Here is a 15,888-nt window from a genome sequence, read left to right as displayed (position 1 = left end):
TTATAGATCCGATTATTATTGTTTTTGAAAACATGCAGGATCTGAAATTTCCAGTGTGGAAAAAAGGTATAGTTAAACAAACAGCTCTGAAGCCAAAAAAACCTGTTCTGCTTAGATTCATGAGTCCTGTGAGCTCCAAGGGGAGACTTTCCTGCTGTTTGGACATTTAAGATTTCTTTCCCATGCTAGGAATGGCAGCTCTGCAGTTTAATAAGACATTCTTGGTGAGAGTTTCCTCCTGGTTGAAATCTATCAGTCTTTCATGTATACCTGAAAGCTTACCTGCTTTCACCAAACTAGTCTAATTGCTGTTCGAAGCCTTTTTCATCTGTCAGAAGTGGTTGAAATTATTCCGTGAGTCCAATAGTCATTGTGGGGTCTGTGGGACTGACAGATACACAAGCACAGTTACATGAACTGCTGGAAACTTAAAATGCATTTTCTGTGTTACAGAACAAGAGCAGAAGCCCATGAAAGACCAGGGCTTGCACTACATGAGGAAGGTCAGCAAACCAGCTCCTCCTCTATCCACTGTTTTTACATCTCTGGTTTTTAAGTAGACCTCTTCAGGATAAAGTACTCATTTGAGCTTTAGGTAACAGCTCTGAGTTGCTACCTAAATGTCTTTGCTTATCTCCATCTCCCGGTTCGCAGTAAGCATTGATAAAGAGGTTCTCTGTGTGTGAGTACAACATGTTATATGCTTCATTTGTCTATATGTAAATCCGTTGTGTGTGTCCTTACAACTTCTGTTTCTGATGCAATCTATAATCTATGCATTGCTCTCTCATTTGGATAAATGAATTTGCAATTGGCATGTATAAGAGGTTGTGCTTAGGATGATGCTCTACTCTTTAGGGGAACAAAGAGAGGTTATTTGCAAGATGTGCATAATTCCCTGTTTGCTGAGCTTGCTGAGTCAGCATCACTGTGCCTTAATCTCCAAGCAATAACATGTTCAGACTGAACTTGCTGGGCTGCTCGGGAAGCTGTGTGTTGAAAATATCTCACCTTCTTCAAGGGGAACCCTTCCTTCATACTCTGTCCCACTACAGTGAGTGTGATCAAGGGACACTTGCATATGTGAAATCACAACATTCTTCCAGATGCAACAATTGATGTAATAAAGATACAACCTTTCCACACAAAGAGAAGGTCTCTCAGGTAAGAGAAGAGTGCCTGTAGCATCCTTTGCAAGTTCCTATGGTAGGCATGGAAGTAACATACTTCATAACACAGACCCTTGTTTTCTTTAACTGGATTGCACGGGGTTTCAACACTTCAAGGGACAATCCAGTGTTCAGTGCAGTCAGTGGAGACTTCCCCAAAGTGTTTAGTTGTCTTCTGAAAAGGCAGGTAGCAATGCAGTAACCAGGCACGTCTGAGATGGCCATAGGCACTGCTACAGCCCCTGCCTGAAAGGCTCTGCAGAGCTTCATAGTTAGCAGTGTGTGGGGGGAAAAAAAGCAGCAACAAGTGAGTAAGTGTCAGACTTGTGCAGGTATTAGTGTATTTCTTCCTCCTGTCTATAGAACATCTGTACGTCTTCAGAGAGCTTCCATGACCAGTTCAGGCCAGCTCTGAGTCCTGTAACTGCAAGGTATTGCAAGCATTGTAGCAGACTGCAGTTCCTTCATAGGTTGTGCGAGTGTGATCTAAGTGGAGTACTTGTGCTGATATTAAAAATTGCATTTGCTGAATTATATTGCAAAGACACCTGCAAAAACAGGATGTTCCGACAGAATGGTGATGAATGCCATTATTTAAATAATGCTGCAGATACAGTATTCCAGCCAGCTTGTGTCAGCATCCCACAGGTCAGCACAAAATGTCTCTGTTGGTTTTGGACTGACTACATACCATGGAGTGAAACCATGTACTGGCTTGTAATATACGCAGTACTAAATAATGGAGAGATTGAATAGGTGTGATGGTGGACAAAAACTCTTGACTATTAGAAACTGCAGTATTGAAAGTAACAACATGCAGAAGGAGGTTAAGAAAGTAAATGTGGTTCAAATTCACCATGACAGACACAAATTAAATCAGCATGGTAGAGGATCCAAAGAGAAATGCATTTGGAAATGCCTGTGTGCTGAAGCTCGGAGTCTGGGCAATAAGTAAGAGGAACTGGAATTTCTCATTAATCAAGATAAATTCAACCTAATTGTCTCATTAGGTTTCAGTGCTAGAGGGACTGGTATGACAAACTATTGTATAAGCTGTTCAAGCAGACTAAGGGAGATAAAAGAAATTGTGTGAAAGGGATGACTTTGTGTTTGAACCAGTGACATATTTGCCTAACTTACAACTAGGAAGTGAAGGAACTTAAGAAATGCAGAGCAATAGGCTGATTACCAACGCTCTGGAGCCAGCAGGGGTGGGCAAAAGTGTTATAAGTTACTGAACTGAACCTGAAGACAAGATGAGCTACTGCTGCATGTGGGAAAAGAACTGTGTAATTATGGGGAACTTTACTTCAGAGACTTGCTGAAGATTTCATTTACCTACCTGTGAAACATCACCAACATAGAATTAAATACTGGATTATAGTTCAAGGAAATAAAAGTTGTCAAACCTGGCATGGAATAATTCTGCTTTTGGGCAGCCTGGTAATACATAAAAATTAATTTATCCACTAGACTAGAAATCAGGGATTCTCTCAGGAAGAAGTGATCATGACATGATTGTGTTCAATATACTTGAAGAGAAAACAGTCCCAAACAATAATGTTTATACACACTATTTTGAAGAGGCCAATTTCCCAAAGTTCTTCATAAAACTGACTGGGAAGAAAAAGGTATAAATGGAAACTGCAAGTTTTTCCAAGAAGAGTTTGCTAAATGGGCAAAATATTGTTAAGACAACATGTGTGGTAAAAGAAGACAGAAAGTAGAAATGTTCTTACACATGTGCATACAAGTGTTTACATAAGTATATATTTGTCCACACATTATATATATATATATATATATATATATGGAGCTATGGATGTATACATAGCTATAGATACATATGTGGGCATGGATATACACAGGAGTTACATATTTAAATTGACTGTGTAGCTTTATATTAGGAAAAAAGTGCTAGAAAAAGGAAAATAGATATCCATTGATATTTGTGTGTTATGAAGTATGGAAATTACTAGCAAAAGCTAAAATAAAATCTACTCTTAGCAAGAAAACGGTACTCTGAAGGAGTTTTTAATTTACACAAGAAAAAAAATCAACAATGGTAGAGGCTGAGCAAAGGTTGAAGGTAATAAGACTGTTGATAAGAAATGCATAGATGATTGAAACATTCAGAAAAGATTTATGGTTTGTGTTTGCAAAGAAACAAGACGATGTACGTATATCGTGAGGATGATGAATTCTTTTCCAGTCCATCTGTAATTAAGAGAATGTTTGACAACTCCTACTTTGGGAAAACAGGTTTAAAGCAGTCCCCACTATCAGCTGCAGCTATGCGCCCTCAAAGTTTATTTTTAGAAATTGTCTGGCCCAGTGATGTGAACTCTTAATAATTTGGGGAATATTGGAGAAATATGCCAAGACTGAAAACATGCTCATTTTTTTTGCCAGTGTTCTAACGACACAAAGAGGATAATTCTGATAATGGCAGGGCAGCTAACTTGACCTCACTTCCAGGAAAATAATAGAGAAACTGATATGGGAATTCAAGTAATGAAGAACAGGAGTATTATTAATGGCAGCCAATGATGTTTTCGTTGAACATAGGTCTTGTCAGGTAAGCTTGGCTTGCTTTTTTATGTAAGATACCTGCTTGGTTAATAATGTCACTATATAGGCATAATAGACTCTGAGAGTGTTCAGCTCAACATCCTAACATAATTTGGTCAAAAAATGAAGCATCTTACATTCTTGTGTAAGCACATGTCAAGTGGCTAAGAACTGGTGTGTCAAGAGCATATGATGCAGAATGACACTAAAAAGGGTATTTCTAGTGAAATTCTAGTGCTACATCAGGACTCAACTCACTTCTCCTAATGTTCAAAGGGAACATGTAACATACCTACAGAAATGGAGAAGGTAGCTTAGAAAAAAATTAGAGACTTTGGAGATCTTATTGGAGAACTTCAGAATGTAGCCCTAGCCCAATGGCAGGGCAAAATGTCTAGTGTGGTCCTTGAGTACACACACAGAATGGAGTCAAGTGGGAGCAAGGGTCTGATTTTGTCTGTCTTTATAGTATGTATGCATATGGGGAGACTTATATGGAGTAACATCAATCACACCACAGCCAGTACTTTAAAAGATTATTGAAAATATGAGAATGCAAGGAACAGGAAAAATCTTACTTAAGGGTTAGGTAATATACCTGCTAGTTGGAACAGTCATTTTCATCTACATGAGAAATACGTGAGTATGGTTAGTGCAAGTGTAACTCAGGGGATGGTACAAGATGCAGATACCAGTTCGGGAAGGGTTCTTTCAGCCACCTACAAAATGTGCAATCTGAATTGATGATGATAACATGAAGCAATGTCATCAAATTAGCAATACATTATCCATGTGTTTTTACAAGTATGAACAAACAATTCCTAGAACCAGCTACCAGAGAAGCCTTACCTTCTGGTTCATCAAGCCAGGGTGGGATGCTTTTCTAGAAAGATTCCTGACAGGGCTAAACCCAGGCAGCAGGGTCAGTAAAGGGAGAGAGTAGGGGACATGGCAGCCTATAATATGCAAAACTTAGGCAAGATGACCTCCTTCTCTCATCTAACCTGAGTTCTACGAACTGCTCCCAGGATATAAACCTGGCTGTGAAAGTTAATTCAAGGATGGGCTGTGCATGTTATGTACTTGTACATACCTTTAGTACAGACATTCTACTCCACCATAAATAATTAACTTCATTGTGTATAACAAAGTATTGGAGAATGAGAGAGAATTAGGAGCAAGTTACTTAATTTCCGTGCCTCAGTTTGCCCACTTCTAGAGAGTGAACCCAGCTTTCCTCAGTCCCTCCCTACATACTGGAGAGAAAATGCAAATGTATTATTCCAGGAAAGTACAGGACTGACATTTCTAATAGATCAGAAAGTTTCTATCCCTCAGAAGGTATTCTTATTACACTGGTCAGCAATCAACCCGTACTGTGAACCTTGACAAGATCAACATGATTGTTCTGGGATTGGTTATGTAACAAGCTTGCTTTGCAATTTAACTAATGAATGCACTGGGAGCCCAGATTAATATGTTAACTTCAAGAATTTCTCCCTAGGGAGAACATATAGATCCTGGCTATCTGTAACATTATCCTCTCCCAACAGCCAGAGTGATTTGGCCACTTGAATGTTTGCTTTGCTTATGCATGTACAGCTCATGTGTTCACAGCTTTTTCTGGAGGAGGTGGAAAGACCTCAAGCTTCACTTGAGATTGTACAGCTGGGTCTGTGGGCTTTCCCATTTGGAGCCCTTCCTGATGGATGGCATGCAAGCTCAGTGTTGGGATGATTTTAGTTGCTGATATGGCACAAGTTGCTATTCTGTGTTTTTTTCCCAGTAGGGTCATATTTAATTCCATGCTCTCTCAGCCTGTGAAAGCTGTTCATTTCAGGAAACAGTAGCTGTAAGTCTGGCACTATTATTGGTTCATTAATCGAGGACAAGAGTTTATTTTAATCCTGTGGTTTTAGTTTCTTTATTATGCTCCTGTTCTCATTCTCAGAAGTCTTCTAGAGAATGTAAAGGTGCAGAATACAGAAGATACAGTAAATTTTTATGATAGATGAAGCATGACTTCCCAGCGTAACATATACTGTGTAAGATCCTTGCCATCTGTAAATTGCACCAAGTAGGTCAACTTTGGAAGTCAACATCCTATTTGAGCTGTCACACTGTGCAGAATTGCTAGTTTAACACTGGTGATTAATGACTGCAGAGTCCATAGTCTCATTTCCAAGCATACTGTCAGTGGCACTCAGTAGTCCCCAGAGAGTTCATAGTACAAGTGCTTGGCAATCTTTCCTTTTATGTTTTATGATCCAATTCAGATTGATGATTTTCCATAAAGAAGAAATAGGAGAGGGAACTGACATGAAAACACTGGCCTTCATTCTGCAGTTGCTCCTAAACCTGGTTTTCTGCCACCCCTGAAGTTTGTTCCTCTTCTCCAGTATGTTTCTACAAGCTGAAGTGTATATTTGGCATGATCCAACATGACAACATTGAATCAAATGCCCATGACAGATGTGGATGTGGCCTGCCATCATGGAGGCTGGGGAAGGCAGTTTCATCTCAGGGGACTCCATCTCCTCCTGCCTGGTCTGTCCCTACCACCCTGAGCCATGAACCACAGCTCTTGATGCCCCCTCCTTGTCTCCCCCATCTTGCTGCTTCTCCACCAAGGCAGAGTGTCAGTCAGAGTCACCTGCACTCCACCTTCTGGTCCCCATCCCACCATCCACCCATGGGGTTCAGGGACAAAGGTGTATTTTACCACTGAAGGGACATCACAGAAATACTCAACAGCACTGAAGATTCCTTGTGTACTTGAAAGAAACAGCATAGCTCAGCCGCCTTCCAGATCTGTGTGGACAGGAATGTAACACGCACAGGAGATAGGTCTTTCATTTCCTGTTTTGCAAGCAGTCTGCTGTCTGGCCTGGACCAGGCGCTGTAAGAGAGGGGTCAGTGGCAGGCAAAGAGATGACCTTCCCCTTGCCTCATCTGCTCTGGCTTCACAGGAAGCTGCAGGGGCTTCTGTGTTTGCAGGACATAGCGGTCTTTTTAACCCAATGCAGATGGCATCCATTACAGTATTATCACCTAACATTTGATTGTTACAATTTTCCAGAATTTGACTTGACTAATCTTCTGATTTAGCTTGCACAGTGTGTACTGCCAATGGCTGCAATATATGCTAAAATTACTCAGTTAAAGTAAATAAATGAGTAAATCTAATACAATGCAGATTATGGCATGTGTCTTCCTGGAAATAATAATCAGCAGTAGTGTAACACAGGATATCTGTGACCAGCAAGGTCTGTCCTTGTACCCATATTTACATAGGTTGAGACAACCTGTAACAAAAAAGTTTTAAAATTTAACAGAGCTAAATATGTGACTTTTCTTTTTTGCCTCAGTTGTATGGTGCTCTACTAGGGAATTAGAACTTTATCAAGCAGGTGCCTTGTGCCAATTAGATCTACGAGATGCTGCTGGTCATTTTGATGCAAAAGAATGGATCGTATTAGGAAAATGTTCTCACTTTTTGTGCTGTTGTAGAAGAAAATCTGCCAGAGCCTTTAGCCAGCTGAAGGCATAGGAGGGAATCTGTAAATAATGCAGTATACAGGCTGTGGTTCAGAAGAGGTCATAGATTCATAGAATGGTTTGGGTTGGAAAGGATCTTAAGATCATCTAGTTCCAACTCCCCTGCCATGTTCCTCCCTAGCAGATGAGTGTGAGGTGGTTGGAACTAGATGATCTTAAGGTCTTTTCCAACCCTAACTATTCTATGATTCTATGAAAGACAGCTTCAGCATAGGATCTTCCATCAACAGGTACAGCTCTCCAGCTCTTCAGTGCAAAGCCAATAACTAACTCACCTTCTGGGGAAATAATTTGCCTCCTGTGTGTAAAGAAGTATTAATGCCATACTCCAGAGTGAAGAATTTGAACAGTAATGAGTACCCAAGAGGGCTGTTTGGGTGAGCAGGAGAGTGGAGACCTTTTCTCCTGAGCAGACACTTAGAGAATTTGGGTGGGAGGAGGATAGAAAGACACATCATGAGATGGGAAAGGCTATTTAAGCAATCTGGTAACATTAGCATGAGAACAAATGAGTTTGAACTGGCCTTTAGTCTGGAAAGTGTCCCAGCAGTGAGAGGGGGTGAAAACTTGGCTGGTTTCTAAGATGGAAATTATGTCTGTAACTGAGTGTCTGATGTGGTCACCTGTGGCAGCAGGGCTCTGGGCTTTCTGATCTGGGGCACTCAGCCTCAGAGAGACCTCCCATACAAGGAAGGATTTAAACACATGCTTTGCTCTGTGGGGATGTATTTTCTAATATCAAAAAGAAAAAAAAGAAAAAAAAAAAGAAAAAGCTAACGTTTAAGCTTTTGCAGCTTAATCATGTTTCTAAAAGCCCATTGCATATGCATAGTTCAATTTTGATGACTTCTGACGCATGAAGCTTGCATATTTGGCCTTATGACTGCGGGGGACATCTGGACCCGTGCGAGTTGTGTCTCTTCGTATTGCACCCATTGCAGGGGAAGAGCAGCAGCAGTTTGCCACTGCACAGAGCCCTAGCTCCAGCGCAGCACTGCCAGCACACACCTGGATTTTGGGCAGCCACACACTGGGCACACTGGCAGGCTGGCTTGGCACGGCCCCACTCCAGTTTTCCTCAAGCAACTTGGAGCAGAGGTGCTGTGCTGTCAGGGAAGGAAAGGCCAATGCTACTGCGAACAAGCACTCATTAGGCAAAGGGCATGACTGTCACATTTGCTGGTAGGACTTGACAGGTCCCTCGATGATTCCTTAAAATAAATATTTACCGAGGGATTTTATAATCACAAGTAGCAAGTATGCTTTTGAAATGTTGGAGGGGAAACAAACTTGCATAAGAATGAATTGGAGGTCAAGACCTGGTAGCCAAAGATGTTTGTATCATAGGTGGGGCTTTCCTTCTCCACGTTCTATCATATAATGCAGTTGCCTGCTTCAATCCCATTTCCTAGGCTGCCTTACTTCCTGAATAACCCTTCCTTAGGAGCAAATGCTTATGATGTCTGAAATCAGTGCACTTATTAATGATCCATTAGCTGGAAGATCAGGATTTCTTTTCCTCCACTGAAAATATTATTTGAAAACCTAAAGATTCCTGTTGGTGCTGCCTTTGCAATTAACATTCACATTCAGCTATTGCATTACTGCACAGCAGTACAACACTTTATCTGCAATACATCTTGCCCCTTTCTCATGTACTTTTTAAACCGAAAACTACTGGATAGGAGGGCTCAAAACAATCATTCTTTTCCAATTATCAGAGAATTAGCAGAGCTTGTATTTTCAGCCAGCTGATTCCCGAGTTTACATATTGCCTCTACATAATTCAAGTCTGCACCACCAACTTCAGGTGTGCAGGAACACAGCTTTCAAAGCATGGACTTGGTGTTAGAGCTTCTGGGACTCATCTACCTTTTCCAAGGGGAAAGCCAACATGACTCTTCCATCTTGAAGCAATTTTTAAGATTGTCCACTTCATAAAATTTGAACCTTGTTGACTGCAAGAATGGAAGAAGAAATACAAGGAAGAGCCATACTCAAAATGAACTTTGGTATAAGCCAGAAAGAAAAGCTTCATATTACACTGCTGTCTGAGCAGCCTGCACACGCTTATTTGCCTGCTGGGAGGGTGTGGTTTTCTAAACCTTAAATTGCTCAGGTTTATGCGATTCAGCTTTTCTTTCTACCTTCTGTTATGCCATAGGCTTCCCCGTCTGATCCAGCTGCCAGCCGCTCTGTGCCTACAGAGACAGGGCTGAAGGCTGAGTGCAGTGCCTGCCCAAACCTGGAGGTTCTTCACCTGCAGGACCAGTGGATGGGGGAAACGGCGAAGCCAGACATGTGAGTTGAAAGTCTTGTGTTGTGTTTTGTGCTGTTCCCACTTTTATCCTTCAGTTGGGCATGAGCTGTTCCAGAGGAGCAAAGGTGGAAGGAAATGCTCCAGCAAACAAACCAGCCTCAGTCTGCAGCAGGAGGGAGTGGATCTGAACCTCAGCCTGCACGCTCGGGTGTACCATGCAGCAAGGCAACCATAAATATTTACTGTGTCTGTCATTAGTGATTTAGTCTCCCCGTAATCTAATACAGGGATTATATTCATAATCTCATGGAGAAGGCCATGTAACGTACCTATAGGTTGCTGTGTTTATTGGAAATCAGTGTTGAAATGCTGCTTACGTACATACTACATGCTAGTATGCGAAAGTGCCATGCTCAGTTCATTATTTTTTGTTAGCTAGATGTGTTTGGTTTTGTGTCTTCCTTTTGCTAAGAAGGTCTGTTTCTTCAGTAAAGTGTGTTAAAACCCAACTGATGCCATTGTACTGCAGCTGCTTTAGCCCATCGTTTTATTAATCCTCTGGAAACCCATTTCTTCCCCTCCCCCAGCCTAAAGCCCACAGAGTCTCACTGCAACTGCAGGAGGTAAATCGAGGCCACATTCACCCCTGCTGTATCTTGCAGCTTGATTTTATGCATGTAACTGCTTCCTCTCCTCACTGAGGTGACAGGAAGAGAACTTAGTTTTTCTCTTTAGCTAATGTTCTGCTCCACTTACTTAAACTTACACTCAGTTCTTTAATCATCTTGTAACTCAGTACAGATATATTCAGTGATTGCAAACTTGTGAATATGTATGAATACACAAAAGTTCTTATAAGTTTCATTTCTACCAGTGAGTCTGATTGTTCATGTGAGACCATGCATAATGCATAGATGTGCCAGCATAGAACCCAGAACTGCCACGAGGATACGTGGACATCCTCACATACTGAAGTATATGCTTAAAGTACTCAATAGACAAGAGGTCCAAATTCATAAATCAGCAGGACCCATGCAAATATTTAAAGCTAAGAATGTTTTGGGGTGCTTTTAATGACTAGGGATGAACTGCTTGCACCAAGCTCTCGGCCTCCTTGACAGCTACCAAGGAAAAACTGTAAAACCAGGAATGGTGTGCATATTAGTCTGGTATTTCATGCTTTCCTTGGGTGCTTGATGACAAGGAAAGAGTTCCTCCAACAGCAGGAAAAACAAGAATACTTTAGGTGACTGTACTGGGCACTACACAAGGCACTTGTTTTCCCACAGTTCCTATAGAAATGGAGCTCCCTGTTCTACCACCCTCCAAAGCATTTTTCATTTGTTTGTTCATGTTCACACAGAACAATATCAAGGCAGCTCCACAGCTTTATTGAAAAAGCACTGTCTATTTTCCGCTATTGTTGGAAAAGATGATCTGTAAGTAAAAGCCAGGATTCACTCTCAGGCATTTGGAAAGCTCCTGCTTGAGAGGAGATGTATCCTCAGTACTCCCATCCAGTTTCCTGAGACTGAAAATTCCTCTTAAGGAAGTAATCTGTTATTAATTTGCTATTTTATATTCTTCCATGCAAACATCAGAGTCTATACATATTTTCCAAAAATATAAATTAAATCAATCTGGTGAAGCTTGTCTCTTTGTTATCTTTTTCTTGCCACCTGAAAAATATTCTTTCTCCTGCTCCTAATTTCTCTTACTTGTTTGTGGTCCTGTGTAAGCATCCTCCCCTTCGTGCACACAAGTTCTGCTATTTGGACGGCTGTTCCAAGCCCATTTGTTTGAGCATTAACCGCATCAGGACTTCATTGTAGCACAGAATTGGAAAGACGAATGTTCCTGGCTCTGGGTTGTGACCGTCTATCAGAAGAGAAAATTGAGTTGTCTTTTGGAAGAAGTTTGAAGGCGTTGGCATCTTCCCCCAGCATAGCTTTTCTCTTGCAAGACATGCATAAATCTTGCACGCAGGATGAGATGATAGATTAGCTTTGTTCCACTGCAAACCAGGAAATTGAGCAACATCGTTTCCAGCAGGAAGGTAAATTAATAAAGGTTTTCCAATGCAGAAAGTCTCCTCCAGGCTGGCTGCTGAGGGAAGCAGCCCCTGTTTTTGGAGCTGTTAACACTGCCACCTGGCTCCTCTTACTGCAGCTGATTCTGAGGGACTGTGGCCAGAATCTTCTGGGGAGCTAAAGGGATCCCTCTCTGGTTAAAATGGGCAGACACTGGCAAGGCTGCCTGACTTGGCACTTGTTTGCTCTGCATGCCCAGTTCTTCCACTGGAATTTTTGCTCCTAGAGACTGGGATGCACAAAGATGTGGTTGATCTTTCCAAGGCTTTCCCCAAAGGCTCAGGCTGAAGCTGTAAAAAGTTCATGACCTGAATCATGCAATTCTAAGGGACTCAACATGGAAGCAGAAACTTTCACCTTCTAAGTGTTCAGGAAATAGCTAGGTGGTCATTTAACTGCACCTGTAACTGCATCAAACTGCATAATGTTGACATCCCTCTGAGTAAACATCAATTATTCCTTTACAAGGAAATCAAGGAGCTAAAACCCCTGAAACTTCCTACCTGTCTACTGGCTCCTGGCAACCCTCTCTTTGCTCCTCTATTTTAAATTTAACACACGTGCAACATTCTTACTAAAGCAAAGAACCTTAATAAAATGATGGTTTCCATGTGCTAGTAATTTCTTATTAAGGGTTGATGGCTACTACTCTGTCTGGATTGATGCATCTTCTCAGAAAGGGCTTGTCTGAAAGCAGGTAAATTTTGTTCTGACTTTGGATGTAATTCTAGTCTGTTTTTTGCTTGTCTTTTTGCTTGTGTTTAGCTTTCTATGCCTACAGCTATGTGGTATACATACTGTTGAGATACTGGTGTTAAAAAATATGGTTGATGCTGTTGATTTATTTACAGTTCTCCTTCAAAGCTGTTTTTTGTTTGTAGTGCCTTGTACTATATTTAACAACATCAATTTACACAGGATTTTGCAAGTAGAACTTAGTGCTGGAAAATATCTTGTAACATAATTTTGGGTTTTCATAATTTCAGCCTGAGGAGTCATGCTACTGCTATTTAAGAGAATATTGTAGTTCAGATCCAGTCAAAAAGAGTGTGAGGCACTGAAATAGCTGTGACTTGTATAAGGAATTTCAAAGAATTGAAAAATCTCCTTGCCTGCCAGCATGCAGCAGATCACATCAGACTGTGTGGAAGGGTGCAGGAAGCAGGACGGTTTGAGCACGTAATTCCTAATTGGTTTCTCATCAAGGGATTAAGCGGCACACAATTGGTCTCCACACCCACAGAACCAGTTCTGGAAGCAGATATTAATTCAGCCACAGACATAATTATCTTTCCCATGCTGGTGCCTCTCGCGTGTCCTGGCTGACAAAACCTTAGTAAGCCTCTTTGTTGTAAGAACAATGTTACAAGGCTGTCACCAACACATGCATGTTAAATGTTAATTAACAATGGACTTGATCGGGGAGTTCCCACAAAGCCCTAGTCAAAGCAGCCGTGAATCAAGTCCAGTGAGTAGTATCGTACTCAGGGATGTTGTTTCCAAGCACTGAGTAGACAAGGGCAGAACCAGGCTCTATTTTGGTAGCTGAGGGTTTGATCACTATAATAAACAAAACTTATTTGCTGAAACATTTATTGGACAGGGATCTTAGTCATTATCTTGTTGCAAAAAGATGCCCTGGAAAGGAAACTATTGTGCAGCCTTAGCTAGAAAGCTGCTTCCTTTCCTGTTCAAATACTTTGTGTTTCCCCAGTCCTTTCCATTTGGAAGGCATATCAAGCTCTAGCTCATAACTGGCTCCCAAATAAGCAATAGGGACTATTGGCAGATAAAAATGGGCACTGTCAGCATTACTTCATAAGAGAAATAACTGAGTGAAAAACAGTATACTATTTGTTCAAGACCCAAAAAGTAACCAGCATTAGCACCAGGAAACTAATAGTCAGACCATAGTAGCTGGGCTGCTGGGTTCAGCTGCTTCAGTGTACTACATGTTTCCCCCTGTGAATTTTCCTTAAATGTGAAATTCAACACTTGGCACTGCAAAACATCTTTAAGCTCATCCAAACTTCCTTCCCTCATCCCCTGAAATTTCTGTGTCCAGCTGCATGTTTTGTGTATGCCCACTATTTAGGAGGCTGCCTCTGGGCTGTACTGCTCTCCTAAGTTGTTGAAATGTACTTGTTGACTACCTTACCTGTCTTTGTGCACCTTCCTGTGCCAGGTTCCTGAACAGGACTGAGCGTCTGAGGCTGTCCTGCTGGGACAGGGTGTCAGGGAATGATTTCTGGTTGTGTTATTTGAAAGAGCATAGTGTCACTATTTCATGCAGTTCTTCAACAAGGGCGGATATTTTTTTCTGGTCAGAATTTGTTCATTTGGTCATTTTTTGGGGATGCAAGTGGCAGGAGGAGGAAACAGTAAGATACAGACAATTTGTGGGCTGCAGTCGTAAAAGTCAAGAGTTTGTGAGGACCTTCACCCAGATCAGGTCTGAGAGTACCTCTGTGGCCACATTGCTGCACAAGGACTCTTGTAATGAATGCTGGGCATCAATATTATAGAGGCCTGGCCTTGTGGTGTGCGAGCAGCCTGGTGCCTGGTCCCCTGCTCACCTAACCATGCTGCAAGCTGCTCCTAAAAAAGGTCCCCACAGGGTATTGTGAGAACTCATTAAGCAGTTTGTCAAGAGATTCCTGGATCGGAGGAGCAGTTGTAAAGGCACAGCGTAATTAAAGCATGGCTTACTTTATTATGTGTTATTAGTGGGGTTATCTATCATGTTATGCACTTTGTAATTATTAAATGTTATATCATGGTCACATGTGAGGAGATGCTGTGTGGTCTGAGGGTGGCAGGCATTATGGCTGTGGGAGGTGTAAGGTGTAAGGCTTCAACTTCCTTTGAGGGAGAAGTCCTCCATGGTGCATTTGCTCCTTCCCTCTCATTCCCTCTTCAGCAGCTCTTACCTCCTGTGATGCTGGCAAAGAGGCAGCATCGTCTGCCTGCCTGCTGACCCACTTGGGGCCCTGGGAGAGGATTGCAAAGAGAGATTAAGACTTACTGTGAGGCTGTGTTAAGATTTTCACATTCCCATGCATTTCACTCTGCCTATTGCATTATTTTCAAGCTAAGTAGGGCAGGCCCACATGGAGGACCTATGGTCTGCATGAATGGTTGTTTGTGCAGATGGTGTAGCTCTTGCAGTGGTTTTGTGTTGTATTTGTATGGAGCAGATATCTAACAGGGAAGGTACAGGTGCTCCTGGGCTGTGTTTGCACTGGCTGAGCCAGTTGCACATCATGAAGCTGCGAGTTGGGCAGGTTGCTCTTCACCCTTGCCAAAATAAATGACATCCTTCAAAACCACAATGGAGTTTGTCCCACAAAAAAAAAAAGATAAAAGCTACCTTAAAGCATTTTAGAGGGTGCTGAGGGTGGGGTTTGCTTATAAATGTTCTTGGTCCACAGATCAGGAAGTCAACAACATTACCTACCTGCTAGCAGTCTGAAGACACAAAATCTTCAGAGTTGTACAAAACATTTTAATCAGGACAAGCAAGTCTTCTCTGAGACTAAATGGGCAGCACTGGCAAAACGGGTTCTACCATCCAGCTGTGCCTTCCATCTACCCAAAGCACGGTCAACCCCTTTTCTGTGCTCCTCCATACCTCCCAGCCCCTTACCCTTTCATATTGGCAGCAGCCTGCATTCACACTGAAAGTAATTTTTTTCCCCTGATGGACCAGTATCACAGGGAGTTTTGCTGTGCTCTTTAAGCTAGGCCAGTTCAGAGAGCAGCTAAACAATGCATAGTGGAGGAAAGGGGGTGTCTGGCTATTCTCAAAGAGGCTGGGTACATTTGGCCTTGGAAACATGGTAAAAAGTGTATCCACTCATTAGGAAGCCAGAAAACAAGAGGCATGACTTGAGGCTTTTTTATTCAGGTAGGGTTGACAGTGTGTGTCTGTCCTGCTGTGCATAATAAGGCATGAAAGTTAGAAGTGGGGAAGGGAAGGAGAAATGGCTTTGTATTCAGTGGGCAGAAGAATTAGTGAACACTATTTCCCTGTGGCTTTGTCTAATATGGTGTAGTTCCAAAATCAGTTTTTCTTGAGGGCCAGCTATGCATAGTTCTTTTTTCCTTCCTGTCTTCACTGATATCCAGTATGGTTTGGGTTCACTCTTTAGACTTGTTTTTTGTGGGAACACTAATTTTTTTCCTACCTAGTTATCTATTCTCATGGTAATTGTGATAATTTCATGAATATGGAGGCTTC

At 41.8% G+C, this 15,888-nt stretch overlaps 1 protein-coding gene across 1 annotated transcript in view; it reads left to right on the top strand.

The window, feature by feature from the left end:
- The first annotated feature begins 9,471 nt into the window (after positions 1 to 9,471).
- LNX1 (ligand of numb-protein X 1) overlaps positions 9,472 to 15,888 on the top strand; it is an 80,052-nt gene continuing 73,635 nt past the window's right edge. Inside the window, exon 1 of the mRNA XM_031048909.2 lies at positions 9,472 to 9,599. The gene's annotated coding sequence lies outside the window, so the exon portion shown is untranslated. The remainder of the gene's footprint in view (positions 9,600 to 15,888) is intronic.

This window comes from Melopsittacus undulatus, chromosome 7, assembly GCF_012275295.1.
Source record: "Melopsittacus undulatus isolate bMelUnd1 chromosome 7, bMelUnd1.mat.Z, whole genome shotgun sequence".
In the NCBI taxonomy this organism is placed as follows: Eukaryota; Metazoa; Chordata; class Aves; order Psittaciformes; family Psittaculidae; genus Melopsittacus; species Melopsittacus undulatus.
The sequence above is the reverse complement of the archived record's forward strand: the minus strand, read 5'-3'. Positions and strand labels throughout refer to the sequence as shown.